The sequence below is a fragment of the Aphelocoma coerulescens genome, chromosome 4 (genome assembly GCF_041296385.1).
Source record: "Aphelocoma coerulescens isolate FSJ_1873_10779 chromosome 4, UR_Acoe_1.0, whole genome shotgun sequence".
NCBI lineage: Eukaryota > Metazoa > Chordata > Aves > Passeriformes > Corvidae > Aphelocoma > Aphelocoma coerulescens.
Window position 1 is genome coordinate 45,660,797 of NC_091017.1, and position 18,493 is coordinate 45,679,289.

At 38.2% G+C, this 18,493-nt stretch overlaps 1 protein-coding gene across 49 annotated transcripts in view; it reads left to right on the top strand.

Moving 5' to 3' along the window:
• Positions 1–18,493, top strand: part of TENM3 (teneurin transmembrane protein 3) — a 1,310,258-nt gene that overhangs the window by 1,081,919 nt on the left and 209,846 nt on the right. The gene's annotated exons all lie outside the window — the stretch shown is intronic.

Below are 18,493 nucleotides of genomic sequence, written 5' to 3' on the forward strand. Positions count from 1 at the left end.
TTTTTGAAGCAATCTACGCTGGTTTAAAGGGAGAAAGATGTGGGGCACCTTGAGTTTTAGGGAGATGTGAGCAGCAATGTCTCCTCTCGTCTAGCCTGCCTCTTCATTTCTTTCTTTCTTAGTTGATAACAGTTTTTTTGTTAATTTGGTTGAACCTTTGTGAAAACTTGATGGACAGGCTCAATTCATTTTCAGAAAACTCCCTCAAACTGCATTTCAGTTCAATGCTCTGCTAGAAAACAGACTATGGGACTGCAGAACTCCATGGTGGACCCTGGCTTGGGTGCACTGCATGTGAGCAGACAGAGAGAAAAAGCCATGTTTAGGCTGTCATATGAGAATTCTACATACTGGCTTCAGCAAGAGCAGGACTGGTTGCAGGATTAACTTTAAAGAAGTTTCTCACTACTTAATCCATGGTAGCTGCTGATGGGATGTTTGGTGCATCTCCTTTCACCATTACTGCACTTCTGCTCAGACCTGGCTTTTCCTAATCCAGAATCGGTATCAGTGTGGACAGCAAGGTTGGAAAACATCAATTTAGGAAATGAAAGGTAGCTTACTTGCTATCTTGAAGAACCAGGACCTTGGCCCTTCTCACTGGAACTTATATATTTATTCTTTGCATTTTCAAGTTGATGTGAGAGGAAGGATCAAATCCTTTTCAAATTTCAGATAATTACTAAGTAATTTATTCTAAGATTAAATTTGCATTCTTACAGGAAAGCTATGAATCTTGCAATATTTCAATTAGTAATACTTTTTCACTTCAAAATGCTTTTGGATTGCCTGTGACCACATCTAAAGAGATACTGTGGACGTTGTGACTGATGAGAACTGCATGTTAGCATTGTAACCAGCTAGCTTTGCATTCCTCAAACAAAAGAAAGGAGTTCTTGCAGAAAGTCTGTATCTATGAAAAGCAATAATCATAAATGATTGGCATATATCTGAGCAGTTACAATTTTGGTATCTCAGTTCTAGGACTACTCTGTTATTACTTCCTTTTTTGCTTCAAAACCTGACTTAGAGCATAGACTAACTGGCATAAAGTAAAATAATGGGGCTTGTTTCGAAATGAAGGTGGGTGATGTGCTATAAGATGAAGATAACCAACTGAATTTTGCTTGCTCCCCAAATAACTGCTGTGCTGCATAGATCTGAACAAAAACCTCATACTTTCAGTATATTTGAGGCTATTTTTTTAAGGTGGCTTTCTTTTAGTTTCTAGACTGCTAGTTACTCATTTGTAACTGCTTTTCTAGCTTGTTATCCTCTGCTTCTAGCTGCTCTGCAGACATGCAAGGCTACCCAAGGCTTTACACTTCCTAGGCACTGCCCTGTTACTCTGTCCCGCTAGTTGGTAACATTAGGTAGGAGTTAAGGTCCCTGCTTATGTCAAATTTTAGCAAAGACCCCTCTTACATGGGCAGTGTAAGAAAAGCAAACCCCATAGGGTGTGGTACTAGAACAGGTAAGTTCATCACTAACCCAAATTTGCAGGGGCACAATTTTTGCAAGTGGAATGAGATTTTGTCATGGATTCAAATCCTTTCCATTACACAGAAGTTCCCAATATGACTGTAATAGACAGGATTTTCAGTGACTGTACTCAGGGACAGAAGAGGATAAAAAAAGGAAGTTGCTCCTGCCACTGCAGCCCTAAATCATGGGGGAGAGTCATTCTCTAAGACTGTAGCCAATCTTGAGCCAACAGTTCACTGCTGCAAAAAAACATAATACAGAAGGAAACAGAAGCGGGGGGTTGGGGGGGCAGGGGTGGGCAGTGGGGAGGAAAGGGCATCATTTTCTGTTGGGTTAGGAAGTCAAGTCAGTTCCCCATGCAGATAGATGGGTAATAAAGGGCAGAGAGGGGGAGGTGGGAACGGCTTGCTAGAGCAGGTGGAAGGTAGGGTGGGGTGACCCCTTTTTGTTGGCAGGCGATGTGAATAGCTCAGCCTTAAATGATAACTTCAGCCTTTGTAGCACTGATGTCAAATATCTCTGATCTTTTAAAAACCTGCATCATGTTTTGCATCTTTTTTAGCATTCAGCTGAAGGCATTGGTGGTGGCAGACTGGCTTGAGTTTCTGCAGAGAGGTATCTGATTCTGTGCTCCTAAGACCTAACAGGAGACCTAAGTATCCTGTTCTTTAAGGTGTTTTCCTTGCACTTGGAATGTATGTAGGGCACAGATGTATTAGTTAAACACGTTGATTGGTGATGGCAGTATCAGTGAAAGTGAAGGTTTCAGTGCTGACTTGTAGTGTGTTTGCCATTTATTTACATTTTAGGATACCCAGTAGGATATGAGAGTGAACTTGTCCTGCTCTCATTTGAGCCCCAGTATGCTTATTTTGCAGATTTGTGCAATTGCTGTGAAGAAAAAATCACTACAATAGTCTGTAAATGTGAGCAGCTGTAGTGGCTTTCTCCACAGAAGAATGGAGGATTCTATCCCAGACACCCTGTGAGTTTGCTCTGTGTCTTGTTGCAATTGTGCCCTGGCAGCACAGGAGCACTGTCTTGCCTGAAAAACATGCTGCAGTACAATCTGGGCTGCAGTTGGTCCTCTCCCCAAAGCCCTGCTGCTCAATCTCATTGCCCTCTTGCTCTCAGAGACAATTTACTCCTTAAAAACACCTCTCAAACAGCTGCACAAGGTGCATGCAGGCAAGCACTTTTTAATGATACGTCTCCTTTAATAGCTAGTCTTTAGAGCAGAGTGAGATGAGCTGAGCTCCTTGATTTTCACAGAGCTGAATGTTTGCTCAGTTCTCTGTAGCATACACCCCTAACGAAAATGACAGTCTGCCATCACTTCGGCAGAGCTAGATGCCATGTAGGTGTCATGCAATATCCACTGTTGGTTACTCACAAGTTAGAGATCATGAGGAAGTATTTTGAAAGAATGAGAATTTAAAGGCCTGAACTTCATTCTGGAAAAAAAAGCGACAAACCAAGCACAAAATGCTTTGCTCTCAATGTATGAGTCTCTTTGCTGTTGGGCTCTCAACTTAAGTGCTGTGGTGATTTTTATAATCTCTTGAACAAAACTAGGGAATGATGGGCAAAACTGGACAGTAAAGCAACAAAGAAATCATTGCTCAATTTGAAAAAAAAAAAAATTGACAAGCAAAAAGGTTCATGTTGAGTCATCCCAGCTCTCTCCTAGTGCTTCATTTTGTGCGAGTTTGCAAAGAAGATGGAGAAATGCCAATATTCAGGGAGGAGATCCCATGTAATCCTGTAGTGTGCCAGAGAGGAAAGGCTGGCAGAAGGATTACACGTGCTCTGATGTGTTCATTTATGGCAACGCAGCTTTGTTATTTGCCAACCAAATGGATACTTAAAAGAGGAGATTAATAGTGGAGAACATCAGCTCAAACCTGCCATGGCTGTTTGAAATACGGTTTATCTGACAAATGATATTTCTGTAAGGTCATTCTGCATTTTAGTTGTTTTACTGCAGGCTCTTGCTAGTTGATTGGAAACTTTTCTTGAGAGGTCAGGTTTGTTCTGTGGTTTTGTTAAGAGTGAGAGCTGTTAGATGTGGCATGAGGCTGTACAGCCTTTTTGGGCAACAGATCCCAAAGTGCAAAAAGGCCTCGTGTTATCAGTGTCACAGGGATTTGCTTTTGATGTGTGCACCTGCAGCCCTGGGGGCAGGGACAGTACATGGCCTGTGGGCACTGAGCCTGTGCTGTTGCTGGGTCTGCAACTTGCTTGAGTTTTGAACGAGTGCATGAATGTCCCCATCTTCAAGTCCAGTCTGTTTCAAAACATACAATGCCCAAAGAAGCAAATTTATTCAGGTATCATTTTTTAGCTTCAACTATTTAATTGGTTTTACTGACAGTAAAGGAGGAGTGTGATATGTCAGCAAAGAAAGTAATTTTTGTTTTGAGAATGTATTATTAATAATATTAAGGCATTGAAATACCTGATGTGGATTTTTCTTCTGCAAACAGAAGGAGTATCTTTGGTGCAATATTTGCATTTCATAAGCTTTGCTGAGATTTGTATCAAGTGTAGAGAATATGATAAAAACTGTTTTGCAGAATTTAATAGGAGATAAACACCAATTTTAGTGCATGAAGAGGTGCCTGTTTAGTGATAAAGCTAAGATTACTATCAGCAGATAAAATTTTCCACAATACTCTTTGTTTCCCAATATTAATATAAAGTGCTGTCAAAAAATGAACTTAAAATGTAATTTGATTCAATTGGAGTGGGGAAATTAAGAAACAAGAAAAAAAGTATATTTTTCTAGCATTTTATTTTTTGCTTAACTTGTTTTTACTGTTGGTTTGTAGTGAATCATCCACTCTGTTTCTCAGTAGAACAGTGCAACTTCATGTGTAAAAGTTAATTCTTAGTAAAACAGGAGATATTTGCAAAGAGAGTAGATAATCCAGATAAACTGCAGGTTCACAGTAGCCTGCTTTTTACTTAATCTTTTCTTAGAGTAGATTAGGAAACCAGGCTAAATCAAACAAGCCTTCATTTCTGAGGCTTCATTCCACGCCAACACCGAGCATGACAAATGCTGGTTGCCATTTCATGGGGTGAAGGTTGCCAGATCCACCAACTCTTCTCAGACCCTTTTGCTGGCGTACAGGAAGTTTTTGGCAAGGCACTATTTCAGTAATGCTCCCACATCCACAACACGAAGCATTTAGAAAGTGCCAATGCCCCTTTAGATTTCTACATGATAATTTTTGGTGCATTTTTTGTTGTAACCAAATCTAACATTTATCTGAGGAGGAATCTCACAAATTCCCTGTCATAATATTTTACTGTGCTGTAGGTGTTTTCACTGCTGGTTCTTAGCAGCTTTGCAGAAGCAGACGTTGCCCTCCATTTTGAGAGGAATGCACCATCTCCCCAAAATGGCAGTTCTGGAATGGATCACTGGCCATGTTGTCAAGCCACATTAAAAAGAAAAGAAAAAAAAAAAAAAAAGGAGCAGGGGGGCAGAGGCCATATTGTACAGAAGGTGGAAGACCTCACCAGACAAACATTTCTTTAAGGCCTTTCCCTGACAGAAAAATCTTAAATTTTCTTGCTAGCACTTGGGATCGCTCAGGCAGTGTCCATAACCACCTCAAGTCTGAGTGCTCTCAAAAGGCTTTGAATATTTCCTGTTGTCAGTAGGAAATGTCTGTGTACAGCACTAGTGCCTCCATGGGCCATGTTTTTGTTGTATACCAAGTGCTGCTGCTGCGGCCCCAAATGGTGGTGAAGAGTGCGAATCTCGGGCCCCACGAGTGCTCAGCAGTGCAGGCTTATGAGGTTCGTTTTGACACATAACCTTCACTATTTCACACATTCTGAAATTATTTTAGGTTTTAACCATGTTAAAATGTTCTTCTTATTGAGTTCAGCACTTTGTGAAGTTAAATCTCCTAAAGCCCTCTGTCGTTGACATAAATCCACAGAGGGAAAACGTGTGTCAGCAGGTGTCATCCTGCAGTGTTTGGTGAAGGCCCTTTTGCACGACTAGAGTGTTTAATACCCAGGTAAAGTAAACTGAGTAATATAGGGAACTCTAGTCTCGTTGCTATTAACTGCCCTAATTGTAGCATGTTTAACAGTCAAAAAATTTAGTAGTCCTTTATGAAGGGCTTGTAGGTGCAGTGGCAGAAGGGGATGACTGAAAGATGGACTTATTTTGGGAAACCTAATTATAACGGCATCATTTTACTTTTCTGTTATTGTTGCCCAATTTTGTCGTGCTCCTAGTGTTGCTATTAATGTCTTCCCAAATGTCAAATTCAGACTGCTGATGGTGATCATCTCATGTCATATTGCTAAATATATACACACTGTTGAGAATGTCTGATGCAAATGTTATGCCAGACCTTCTACATATGCATATTAGAAGACTTTTTATACTAAATACCTGCTATCAAATACATACTTAACTATTTCTTTAAGTAGTATACTAAACAAATTGAAACTTTTTTTTTTAGGAGTCGTCATGCTATTGTATTATTTTAAATGATCCATGATAGGAAAGATCTCACTTCTGAATGGTTGTGACACTAAACGATGCTAAGTAAGAAATTCCAGATATATCTTTACTTTGAACTGAAAGCTAATGTGATTTCCTTAGAAATGTTTCTCTGAGAGATCTGGATGCATGTGACTACCACCTAGCAGTCAAATGAAGAAAACCAAAAAATGCCTCAGGGACATTCTTAGTAAAACTTTCTAATACATTAAAAAAAAAAAAACCTTGTTCCTTCTAGTCTGGTAAATTCAATACAGCTTCAATTATTAATGTTAAATAACTCTTGATTTCTTTTTTCTGAGTCATTTTGGAAATGAAAAGTCACATTAATTGGCTGTATGTGAATGAATACTTACTGTGTGCAGCATAAGTTGTGTTGTTCAGTTTACTAGTTCTTGGAAGCACCTTGTGCAAAGTTTTCCTCTGATATATATTGACTTTCATGTGTTCAAGCTGTTTGAAGTGTACAATATTTGTAATTTGGATTGAAACATCAATTACATGCTGTTGGAGCTGCTCTTTAAATGCTTTTCTTTGTAAGAACCTGTAGCTTCACTTGTAAATAAGATTGCAAACATAACTGAAAAAAGTTAGTATCTTGTTGCTACTGAAAATGGTTGCAAATGACTGTGGAGATTACGTACCAAGGGAATAAGATTTCACCTTTATGATGGTTTTGTGATGTTTCCAGTGTCCTTTAATATCTGCCATTATGCTATTTTCATGGTTCAAAAGCAAGGTCTTGAAATTTTAGAATTATAAATGTATTTATTATATTCCCCACACCTGCAAAAAAAAAAGAGGTCTGAATTCTAGGACATGCATACATAATTGTGGGATTTCAAAGTGCCTGTATCCTGTTAGAACAGCAAACCTTTGGATATCAATTTTGAAGAAATGAGGGATGCCATTTGTTTTTATTAAGCTGGGATTTGAATGCTTGGAGAAAGTATTGGGGGAGGCATTTCTTGTGGAAATGGAAGTAATATTCCTCATTTGTGATGTTGAAAATGTTATTTTTGCCATAGTTGCATTCTTTATAAATAAACCTAGGAATAGGTGCCTAAACCAAATATGCTTATTTTCTATTTCTACTTATAACTTTGGCTTTTTATTATTATTTTAATTTTCAGGGTGTTTTCTGTGTAAGACCAAAACCAGAATTGAATATACAGCTCTCTAAATGTGCCATTGTTTCTTTGTGATGGAAAGGGCAGTGTATTGATTACAGAATACTGAGGCATTGAAAACTCTTTGTTCTATTGTTGAGTCATAAGGGAAATTAGTGAGTGATGTTTTTCAGTCAAGGAACTTCGTAATAAAGTTAAAATTAACTATTTTATCTGACCACAAACAAATAAGAAGACAAGAATAAAATAATAAGCTTGCAATTCAGCCATCTCCTCCCTTTTTCTTAATTCAATGAACATCTTTCCATCTTTTGTGCAGCTTTCCACTCTTTCTCTTTGGTTAGTCGCATATTCCAAATACCAAATCTTGTAAAAGTGTCCTAGAAGAAGCTTGCAATTTCTAGGAAAGATTAAGGTTTTAGCTGGTTGATCTAAATTTGCCAGTATACGTATATGATTTTAGATGTAATGTAGAATAAGTGAGATGATGCAACAGAAGTTTCTGGGTGTAGACCTGTCTTATATCCTGGCCAACGCTCTTCACCACAGGAAATTTTAGTTATTTTTGTATTTTTCAGCATCCAACCTTGAGGCATTTTGTACTGTTTCTGTAATTATGCTTATGAAATGACATTTGGGGAACCCTTAGGGATATTGGGAAATCATTTTCCTAAAGGTTGCTGTTCAGAATAGGATGTGGGAATAATTAGTTCTTTCATGGTGGGTTGTGTTTGTTTACAAGGAAATTGTATCCTACATTTAGTAAGATAAAGCCAGTGCACTCTTCTTCATGCAGTAATTGTTGTCTTCTGCTATAAAATTACTTCAAGACAAAAAAAAAAAAAAAAAATTAAAAATTAATTCAGTACAGTCTATTTCAACTCAGGCTTAAAATTTTAGTGCATTTTGTGTTCATGGTGAACATGATCATTCTTAAGTGTGTTTGAGATTAAGGACGGCTTTATGAACTCAGCATTATAATTGTTGATCCTCATTTCAATATCTTGTGTTTCAGCGTAAGCATGAGGATGTTTTTGTTACGAGGAATTCTTGCAAGAAGTCCATATGCTGAAGAAGGACAAGCTAGCGTGGAGAAACTGGCAAATAAAGAGAGATGCAATTAGCAGAAAAAGAAAGAAAATTTTCTGAAGTGATATATATCCAGCAATACTAGAAAAAATGGAGGAAATTACAGTATATATAGGAAAAAGTGTAGACTGGAGAACAAAGTGAGCATAGCATTTCTCTGGAGAAAGTTGTCTAAGTCCTAAATTTTTTTAATAGTAGACTGCACACAGCACTGAGAAATAACATGTATAAAAGTGAGGAGAAGAAAGGGGTAATTTAGTGTTTTTCTACCTCTAACTTAGAGCCGTAGCCTCTATGTGAGGTTCAGTTGAACATGGAAGCTGTGCCAGAGATTTAAGTGCAGTATGTGCTTCACCATGTCCTGAACTGTGAGTCAGGAGCAGCTAAGCACATGATGAACCTCTCTTACTTTGAGTAGATCAATTTAGGACATTCAATGACTTCCTTACAGTGATTCAATATAAAAATTTTAGTTACAAGTGGGGAGGATTGAACCTAATGGTAAGAAAGACAGTGCACTCATGAAACTTAATGAGAACCCTTTCACTGGAGCATGTGGTGCAGTTGAGTATAGGCATAATTTTCCTTTTTAATTTTTTTCAGTTGTCTAGTGCCAATGCAGACCTTGTCAAGCCTGCATTTTTTTGAAGTGTGAAATACAGTCAGTGGCAGCTGCCACATACAACAGGTCGGGTGCCAAGAGGCCCCTCTCCATGCAGGTTGGCTCTACAGGCATGAGTGTCTGAAAATCCAGTCTTTCATCTTTCTGAGCATTCTCTCCCTTGCCAAGATTACACCTATGATAGCCCCACTGAGATATTTGTTGCTGTTCTTGATATTGTTAATATTAAATATTAAAATTAGGTATAAAATATTAATATTTTAGTAGTCACACAAGTCTCCACACATCTTTACAGCATCTTTGTGCTAAGCACTTTTCAACCATGTAGAGGCACAGCCCTGTCCTGAAGAGCTTGTAATATAAAACAAAGGATATATGTAAAATGGGGAAGGCTGACTCAATCACATACCTCTAAAATATATTTTGATTTTACATTATGAGTAAAACACCAAATGTTCACATTTTCTCTTCAGCCAAGCTGTTGGTTGGCTGATTTGGAAGAAGAAACTGCTAGTAGATATGGATTTGGGTTTGATTGCCCTTCCCATATAACTTAAGCATATTTCTGTAATTTATAAAAGCTTATAATTTCTCTTCTAAATTTAAAAAAATAATAATTTCAGATGCAATACTCAAAAATATTAAAGAGAATGAAATTTATAGGTCATGTTCCTGGCTGCCCGTCTCTCATGTTTTACCATCTAAAGAGTATCCCAGTGCTACAAATACACCTTATGTAGCTAAAGTTTACTGACTTTAGTCAAATTGGCTACAGTGCAAATTGATTCCAGATCGAGGATCCAAATTTATTGTAATTGTTTGAAAACAGATGCTGATTCAAATTACTGCATTTAACAGCTAGAATTAAAATGCCACTGTCTGGTGGTAAAGCACTGATTTGGATGACTTGGAGTGTGGAGTAAACTGCTCCAAGGGGAGCCTCTGCTGTGCCATTTGTGGCTGTGCTGCACAGGAGAGGCAGTGGGGCAAAGGCACAAGGAAGAGGCCATTGCAACAGGATGGCCCTGCAACCTGGCTTGTTTTTGTCAGTGGGGCCTTGGGGAGCCCCATCCAAGGGGAGGCTCTGTCTGTCAGGGTAGATAGACAGAAGCTGGGCCATGTTTGCTTAAAGTTGCACTGATCAGAAATAAAATTTGTTTAGATAAGATTATCTGAGGCTAGCCAGTTTTTTATAGTATTGTCTGAGCAGAAGCAGTTCTGGGAAGAGAAATTCTTTATTTGTAATGCCTTGTGAAGATTATTATGGTCCCTAATACACAAATCCTCACAATGCACTCTGATGATCAAGGATTTCTGTCATGCAAGAACTGCTGAATTCAGTCATACAAAATATACACCCAGTAGAAATACACACCAACACCAGTAAGTATCATAGACTGGTGGGACATGGGCCTTGGAAGGAAAGCAGAGACTGGCTTTCATTAGGATTTCTCCTACTTCTGAAGGAGTACCTCAATGTACAAAGATGGGGAGAACTTCCTGCGTGGGCATCTGGCAAAGCTGCTGCATAGAGGTGGGTATATGATTCACTTCCGCATTTTAGCTCTAGTTGACTTTGTTATCTAGCCCACATACTCTGGTGTCTGCTTCTGTGTGTGTGTGGCTTTGAAGGTTTTGTGTTTCTGTGTCTCCTTGCTTGGGATTCCTTAAAGAACTTCCCCCACTCCGTTAGAAAGTGAGTCAATCTGCTCCATAAAATTAAGAAGAATATAGCTTGTTTCCTTTTGCATTTTTATGACAGTATCAAAAGTTCCTGACCAGTTTCCCTGGCTTGCTGGCAGTATGTCTGGTTTGTATTGCACTTCAGCTTCTGTTCTTCATCAGAAAGGGACCCAGTCCATCCATGCTTCTGGCATTTCTGTGTGCTCCCTTTAGTGTCACGTGCATTTTCTTCCACTAACCTTAACCTCTCAGTGCTGTAAAAGTTGATAATTTCTTTAAGTGTTTCTGCTTTTTGGGAAACCTAAGTATGCAAAAGCAGTATTTTAAGTAATGTGTCTTATTCTAGCTACTATGTATTTTCCACATATTAGTATTTCAGATGTTGTCTGGTTTTGAATGGTTTTAGTTTTTCTAATGTTTGTTTTTTTTTAAATTAAAACAGACGTCTCCTCCTAAATATAGCAACTGCATAGTGACATCACTTTTTGCATGAAAATATTGTCAACATTTTGTATTCTGTGCTTGGGGATAGTCTCTTACTTCATGAGAACACTATTTAATGTTTAACTGCTTTGTTTATTTGGGGCTTCAAAGCATTACATGTTTTATAATCTAGTTGTTTATGATAACATGAGACTGTGGCATTTTTATGATGTTTTATCGACTTACATACATACCTTATTGCAAAACTTAGTTTTGTGGTCTCGGTTTTTACTGCCCCAGTCCTTCAAATAAATCACTAAGGAAATAGGGTTTAAATAGGACTGCCATGTTTTCAAATTGATGTCTTCTCAAAGCAAAAGAGGGTCATGGCCACTCTGTCCAGTGAAGCAGCATGCTTAGCCACACTAGCTCATCATGGTGTCACTCTTCTTCCACACTTCTTTGCTTTAGTTTCCATGACTGGCCATCATCACTTTATTCATTCTTAAGAATGTACATGGTCCAACCTCTTTGTCTCTTTTCATGACTCCTGTTACTGTAGTGTTACAGAATTCTGTGTGTAACACTATAGTTAACAGGAGTGTTTCCATGTATTCTTCTCCTCTCCAGGTCAACTCGTGTTACTGAACTCTGTAGAGTATAGCAGAACTCACTGGAAACCCATCACACCGTTGTAGCTATTGAGATCCAATGTGTTGATTCGCCCCAAAAGTATTTGCATCTCTTGTTGGTACTCCTTTCATTTCCTCCATGGTTGAGTCTTCCTCCAGCCCCTTTCACGCTCCTGTCAGTCGGTGAACTTTGTGTTTGTATTTGTTATTAGCTTGAACAGGGAGCTATAAAACAATTCAAGAGAACTTTTTGCTCTTGACAAATCACTCAGTCACTAGTGCCTAAGGGTTATCTTCTTGGAGCTTTTGTTTCCCTTTTCAGAGTTAATCAGAGACATAAAGACTATTTTGCCTTGAGACCTACAACCACTGAAAAGCAACAAAGGATCAGCACAAATCACTAAACTTTGTATTGCATACAAGACTTGGTCATCTCATTAAGTGTTTATCTATGCTCTCTTTTTTTTCTGCACCTTTCATGTTTCTCTGAAGGAACAGGGTACCTTATCACCGCATCTGTCTGTCCTTATGCCTCTTTGTAAAGTACCAATGGGAAGCTCAATCTTTTTTTAGTGAGCCAGGTAGAAAAATGCCTTTTAGTTTATGCATTTTTCAGTTTTGCAGGGAAATCTTATGGCTGTGGGGTCTTAAGTTCTGTTTGCCTAAGTATGGCAAACCTTTGTGGTACCTGAATCCTTTGAGTTTTGTTTCTGGTGTTTCAGTTTGGGATTTTTTTGTTTGATTTTTTTGGGGATTTGTTTGTTTGATTTAGGGGTTTTGTTGGGGGGATTTTTTGTTGTTAACCTTCTAGTTTGCATCATTAATATGGTTTAAACATGTACATAATGAGGCATTTCCCTTTTGCAGTCTTATTTCTTTTCTGAATAAAGGATTTCAATCTTGAGAAATTTATACCTGTTTTTGTATTGATCTGTGCATCTACTGCATGCAGGTTCCTGTACTCTTCACATTTCGTTCTTGGTGTTGAGCACCATGGCAGCCTTGACTGTTGCCAGTGAGTGCATTGCTCTTCTGCCATCTGGGTCACTGTGTGTTTCAAAAGTACAAAACTTCAGTATATCCCAAAGAGTACTTTCTGACCCAAATGGAGAAATGAAAGTACAAGTCTTGGAACTTTCCTGCAAAAAGGAGCTAAATTTGTCTACCAGCAAGATCTATATGAACTGAAGATTTTTTTTTTTTTTAACTTGTCCCCATAGGGTGAAATATTTGAATTATATTTTCTGTATTATTTAGCTTTTAAGGGTCAGTGTAAAGCTCTGCTCTGTTTTTCTGTGTTACTGTGCATTGGAACTTCTGGCTTTTCATAAGCTATTCTTATATGTATTTGTGGACTTTTCTAGTTTTCTTTAAGAAAGCTTATAAAAATTTTTAGAGGATGTGTATGCAGAGCTCTGTATACAACCACAGCATTTTATGATGCCGACTCCAAAACAATGAAGCCTTTTCATGCTTCTGTTTCTTTGATTTTGTCAAGAGGATTGCTGGCTGCTCACTTCTGTACGTTGATGTGAACATTTGTATTTCGATAATATTCTGTCCCAGGTCTGGTATTCATTCCCTGCTACAAACCTTGCCCAGCATTCCTTTTATCCTGTATGATTGAAAGAGTGTATTTCACTTTGTGGTTTACTCAGTATGGCTGTTGAACCTCTCTGCTAAGCTACAAGTACAAAATTTTGATCATATTTTTATCAAACATCTCTGTGTTTCAAGCTACTATTTTGATGCATAGTAACTATTAAGTAATTTGCTGCCCTTAAAATCTCCATAACATTGCTACTAGCATTAACTTTTCATTCTGTTTTCTCAAGTTTGGCCAAAATTTGATCATTTCTGTACTCAGAAGATGACATTTTCTTGTGTATGACTGATCATTTGACCTCTTTTTTAAAAAATTATTTTCTATTTGAATGAATTTAATTTATTCTGATGACTGATACTCTGCTTTGTGTAAATTCAGTGAGTGGCTTATCTCAGAAATTCACAGTAAAATGCAAGTAGGTGAGATGATTTCTCTGAGTAAGCTAAAATAAGTTGAATAGAGGAATATCCTTGTCAAAGAAACCTGAGAGAAAATCTTTTATCTGAAATTGTGAAAGACAGTTTCAGATGTCAGCTATTTTGAAGAAAATAAAAAGTTGAGGCCAGAAAATAATGAAAACAAACATCAGCAGTTGTTATCATAAAACCTTGTATGTGATTCTGCTTTTTGCCTCCCCTCTCGTGTGCTGGAATGTTGACACTGGACATAATACAAAAATTTTACAGGAGTCTTACCAGAACCTTTACCAATGCTGAAAATTTGTTTCCAGAGTTATTGTCTAGATCTGCAGTAGAGCTCAAGTCATTAAATTCCCTAATCTAGTGGCAGGTGGGTGAAATTAAATTAACAGGACTTCAAAATATGCTTAAACTTAAGGCTAGGAGTGAATTAGGTCCTGTGTTCTGGGCACAGCAGACTTGAATGGCTCCTTTGAAGGAATCCTACCCTAGAGGGCTCAGCAACTTCATGCTCATTAAAAGTAAGAATCATAACTTGACCTTTGGCAATAGATTCTGTATGTGTTTGACTGTGTTTGGATGAGGCAAATAAATGCAGTGCTTTAGATGTTGGTGCAATTCATATGGAGTAATGAAAGAAAAACTTGTTTCCTTCTACGTAAAGACATTTTCCCTCCCACTGTTGCTACTACACATTCAAGGGCACTGACGTAGAAAAGAGTGGCATTACCAGAGTCAGCAGGACCTTAGGGACCATTGTTACTTAAACTAGTGCAACAGAAACATGCTCTGAACAAAGTAAGAGGGCAGCAGTCTGGAAACTTCTTGTAGCTGCCCCTTTCTCAGCCGCACAGTCACTAGTGGCAAGTGTCACCGACACGACTTGGTGGCAGCCTTTACAGTGCTGGATGGCTGCAGGCAGCTCTAATTATGTGTTGAAGTCTGCTGATAGCACAGCAGGTAGTGTCCCATAACAGTGCCGCTCAACTTCACAATTTGCTTCCTGCTCAGAGGTGAGAAGGGCTATTGAACAAGAGCTGTAGGATTATTGGAGGTGTTAAGAGGAGCTGCTACCTAGAGGGATGACTGTTTTATAAAGGTGTTTTCTTTTGAAAGCACATTTTAGCAACCATTTCCGTATTAGCTTCACAAAATATTTGAAGCTGTATCTGCTTTTCAGGTAGAAAATGTCTATAAAGTAATTTCAAGATATTTACCAAACCTTTGTGGGTTTTCCCTATTCTTTCTTTGTCTTCTTTTCATCTTCCAAATTGCATTTTCTGGGAATTAAATAATAATGGACCTGTTTTGTCAAAACTCCTTAGCCACTGCAGTATTACAGCCCAAAGAGAGTGTGGGAGTCTTCTAGCAGTACATTGAACTTCTGGTCTGATAATTCTCAGGAACGAAAATATTATTTCAGTTGCTAAAATCCCAGCTGCCATATTTTCAGGTAATTACTGAGAAGAAATTATCTTACTATATGGGAAATGGTGAGTGAATGTACCCTAATTTTCAAGTACAAGTAAGTTTAGGGAATGCCTCATATAATATGGATATCTGCTGCTCTTATATAATCTTTAGGTTTGTGTAACAGTCTTTGTGATGTTATTTCATCTCCCTCATCAATTTGTGAGAAAATTTGGGAGCTTTTCTTCTGTTGGAATGTAAAATTGAGTTTTCACAGTTATATCTTATCTTCTTCCCCTTTTTTTCTGCTTTTCTCACTTTTCTATTCTGTTGTATGTATACAGTCATTACAGAAACAGAATTTATGGTATTTTGTAGTGTCTCTACACCATGTTGTGCATAATGCCATGAACAAAGTAACAAAAAGATGGTGGTTTTAGGAAAGAGTCACACTAAAAATTACTGCAGACATTAAATAGTAACATTGTTATGTGCCTCTGATCTTGACAGATACTTGGTCATAATTGTAGCCTGTCTGCAAAGATTTTGTATCTCATATTTAAGAAATAAAACATGGAATAATAGTGCATGTGAAATTCTTTTGTTTGTTTTAACACTGGTAATACTTGTTAACATAAACTTTGGTGCTTACCAGTTTCTAAATAATTTTTAATTCTGATGAAGATTACCCATATATTAATTTTTATATTCTTGCAAAAATGAAAAAATAAAATGAATGTATTAGTTCTGATTTTGGCATGGAGCATTATTCAGATCTAGGTTACTTTGCTGACTCGTTTGCAGATGACTTCTGACTTTAGGTGTCCTGTTTGGTTTTCCATCTTCCCAAAGGCTTAGGCAAGCAGCCCCAACCCTCAGTTTCTCTCCTGTCACTGACAGTGCTCTCCCTAGCATGGCAGGGGCATGCTCTGTCTTACTGTCATTTTAAGGTCCTACAGATTTCGCATTTAGCACTGTCTTAAGTGTCACAGCTTTTACTAGGAGGAAAAGGATTTCTCTTAATAATTAAAAGGGTCTTGTTTCCTCTCCTGGTGTTGATTTGAATGAACAGGGAATTGTGCTGAACTGTGTCATTGGCAGTGAAGGCTGCAGTCAGACAAGCCCTGCTGGCAGTGGCACAGCCACGTAGGAGGTTTCTGCTGCCAGCTGCTTGTCCAAGGCTTCCTCTGCGTGCCAGCTAAGTGCCCAGGTAGCTGCTCCCTAACCTGGGCTGTCCAAACAGTCCCTCATGCATTTCCAATAACAAAGCCTTTTTAGCCTGTGATTTTGACATTGGGGGTTAGGAAATGAGTGTGTTCTTGTGATGTTTAGGGGTGTTGTCCCCCACCTCTGCCGACTCCCTGGGTATTGAGCAGCTGGAAGCAGTAACCTCTTCACCCCACTCAGATGCATCCGGGGCAATGCATCTGCCGATGGCCTCAGGCAGTTGGAGCTTTCTTACGACTTGAGAGCCTCAAGAGATTTTGGTCAGTCTCATTTGTGGGTAGCAAATGGCCTGGAGATGCAATATATTCAGTAAGAGTAAGATAAAGATAACGCTAAGGTATTCAGTAGCAGAATTCAGGAAGCTCTTGCAGTTTTGCTGGTGAAAACTTGGACCTTTGTGAGTTCTCATGCACGTAAGGTAGGGGTTTTTTGCACTGAGGTGCAGAAATTCCCATTGTAAGCATATGCCAAGTTTTTATAGCTCTTGCCTGAGTCGCAGTCCTACCTGGTGTATAAGCAGGTGACTTAAGTGATGTAACTCTGTGCCTGAAGTACTTCTTAGCAGGCTATGCTACGGCTCATTTTCCCCTTCTTCATTACAATTTGAAGTGTGTTCCATGCTTATCAGGCAACAGAAATAATCTGCATAACTATTCTGAATAGCACTAAAGAAAAATCAGCTTTAATGTTTCAGGAAGAATACTTCCATTCCAAATCAGGACAAAAAAAAAATCCTCAAAATTTTCATGATTGGCAATAAAAAAAAAAAAAAAAACCACCTCAAAAAACTAGTTTCACTGTAGTTCCTTAGAAACATTTTCCAAAGATAATTTTGAAATTCTTCTTTTAAACTATATGAAATAACTTCTAATGCTGATTAGATTACATTTGGAATTGATATATTTTAAGCAAGCAAAAAGGAGCATTTTTGGGATATTTCAAACTGATGACAGGAATGCTTTGGAGTTCACAGCTTTGTAGCACCTCCAGAAAGCTTTGTAAGTGAAGTGATTCCTCCAAAGATAAGGAGCTCTTGAGGACAGCATTCAAGACTTTTAAATCCCTTCTGGAAACAGGGTTTTGATGGAAAACCCAAGACAGGAGTATTGCAATGCCATTCTTTTAATATAGGGGCATTTCAAAATACACACTGCCTAAAGCTGCAGATTTACAAAACACTGTTTCAGAATATGTGATGTTGAGTTGATTGGCACAGAAATGGATCTGTACTCAAAAAACAAAAAGGGATATTTACTGTTGTTGCATAACTGAAACTTGATAATTGGGTTTTTTCCCTTCACTTTGCTCCCCCTTTTTTTTTTTTACTGTGATTTATAAGTGCTTTAAGTACAGTAATATAAAATTATAGTAAATACAGCTAAAGTAAAACGTCTGTTCTTAAAGCAGGCAACATAGTTTTAGCATCACTTCTCTCATCTTTATTTTGGGCTGTAACAAAGCAAAAAGCAGTCCCTTCTTACCTGGCTGTTGCAGATTACCTTTAACAAGGTGATTTTACGTGAGAGGTGCACACTTGCTTCTTACCTTCAGAAACTAGGACTGAATGCTGAGGTGAAAAGGAGGATTCTTATCCATTCATTTCATATATTTGTCAGAGTGTCTCCCTTCTTAATACTTAGATGAGTGTTTAGAGAGGTCACACTACACTGAGTTTCAAAGGTTGAAACAAAATTTATGTTGGTGTGTGTTTGCATCCATGTAGAGAATAATTTTTGATGTTTTGGGGGAGAATTACAAGTAGGAGCATAACACTGTATGATTTCTTTTTGTGTACCAGAATGCACATGTTTTTAAAAAAACAGCTTTTTTCATACATTTCTATATAACACATCAGAATATTTATGTGAATTCTGTTTTACTGAAAGAAGAAGAGGAAAATGGAAAAGAGAAAAAGGCATTTCTGCTAAAGCTGTTCTCTGAAGGGAGGGTATTGCTGCAATTTCATATTCAAGCATTAAGCAGTGCCCATCAGTGTTTGTTTAGTTCTACTGAGCCTACAGTAACAGTCACCTTATTTTAGCCAGTATTGGCATTATCTGACAGGCTTATGGTATGGCAGCAGGCCACTAGCTTCTTGTGGCTTCAGGGAACAGTCTTAGTGTAGCAGCATCCACCAGGATTGCCGTGCACCTGAGCTGCAGGAGCCAGTGTCAGACTGAGCCGTGGCTGAAACTTTTTTTCCTCCACTTGCAGAATATTGGTCAATATTAAAAAT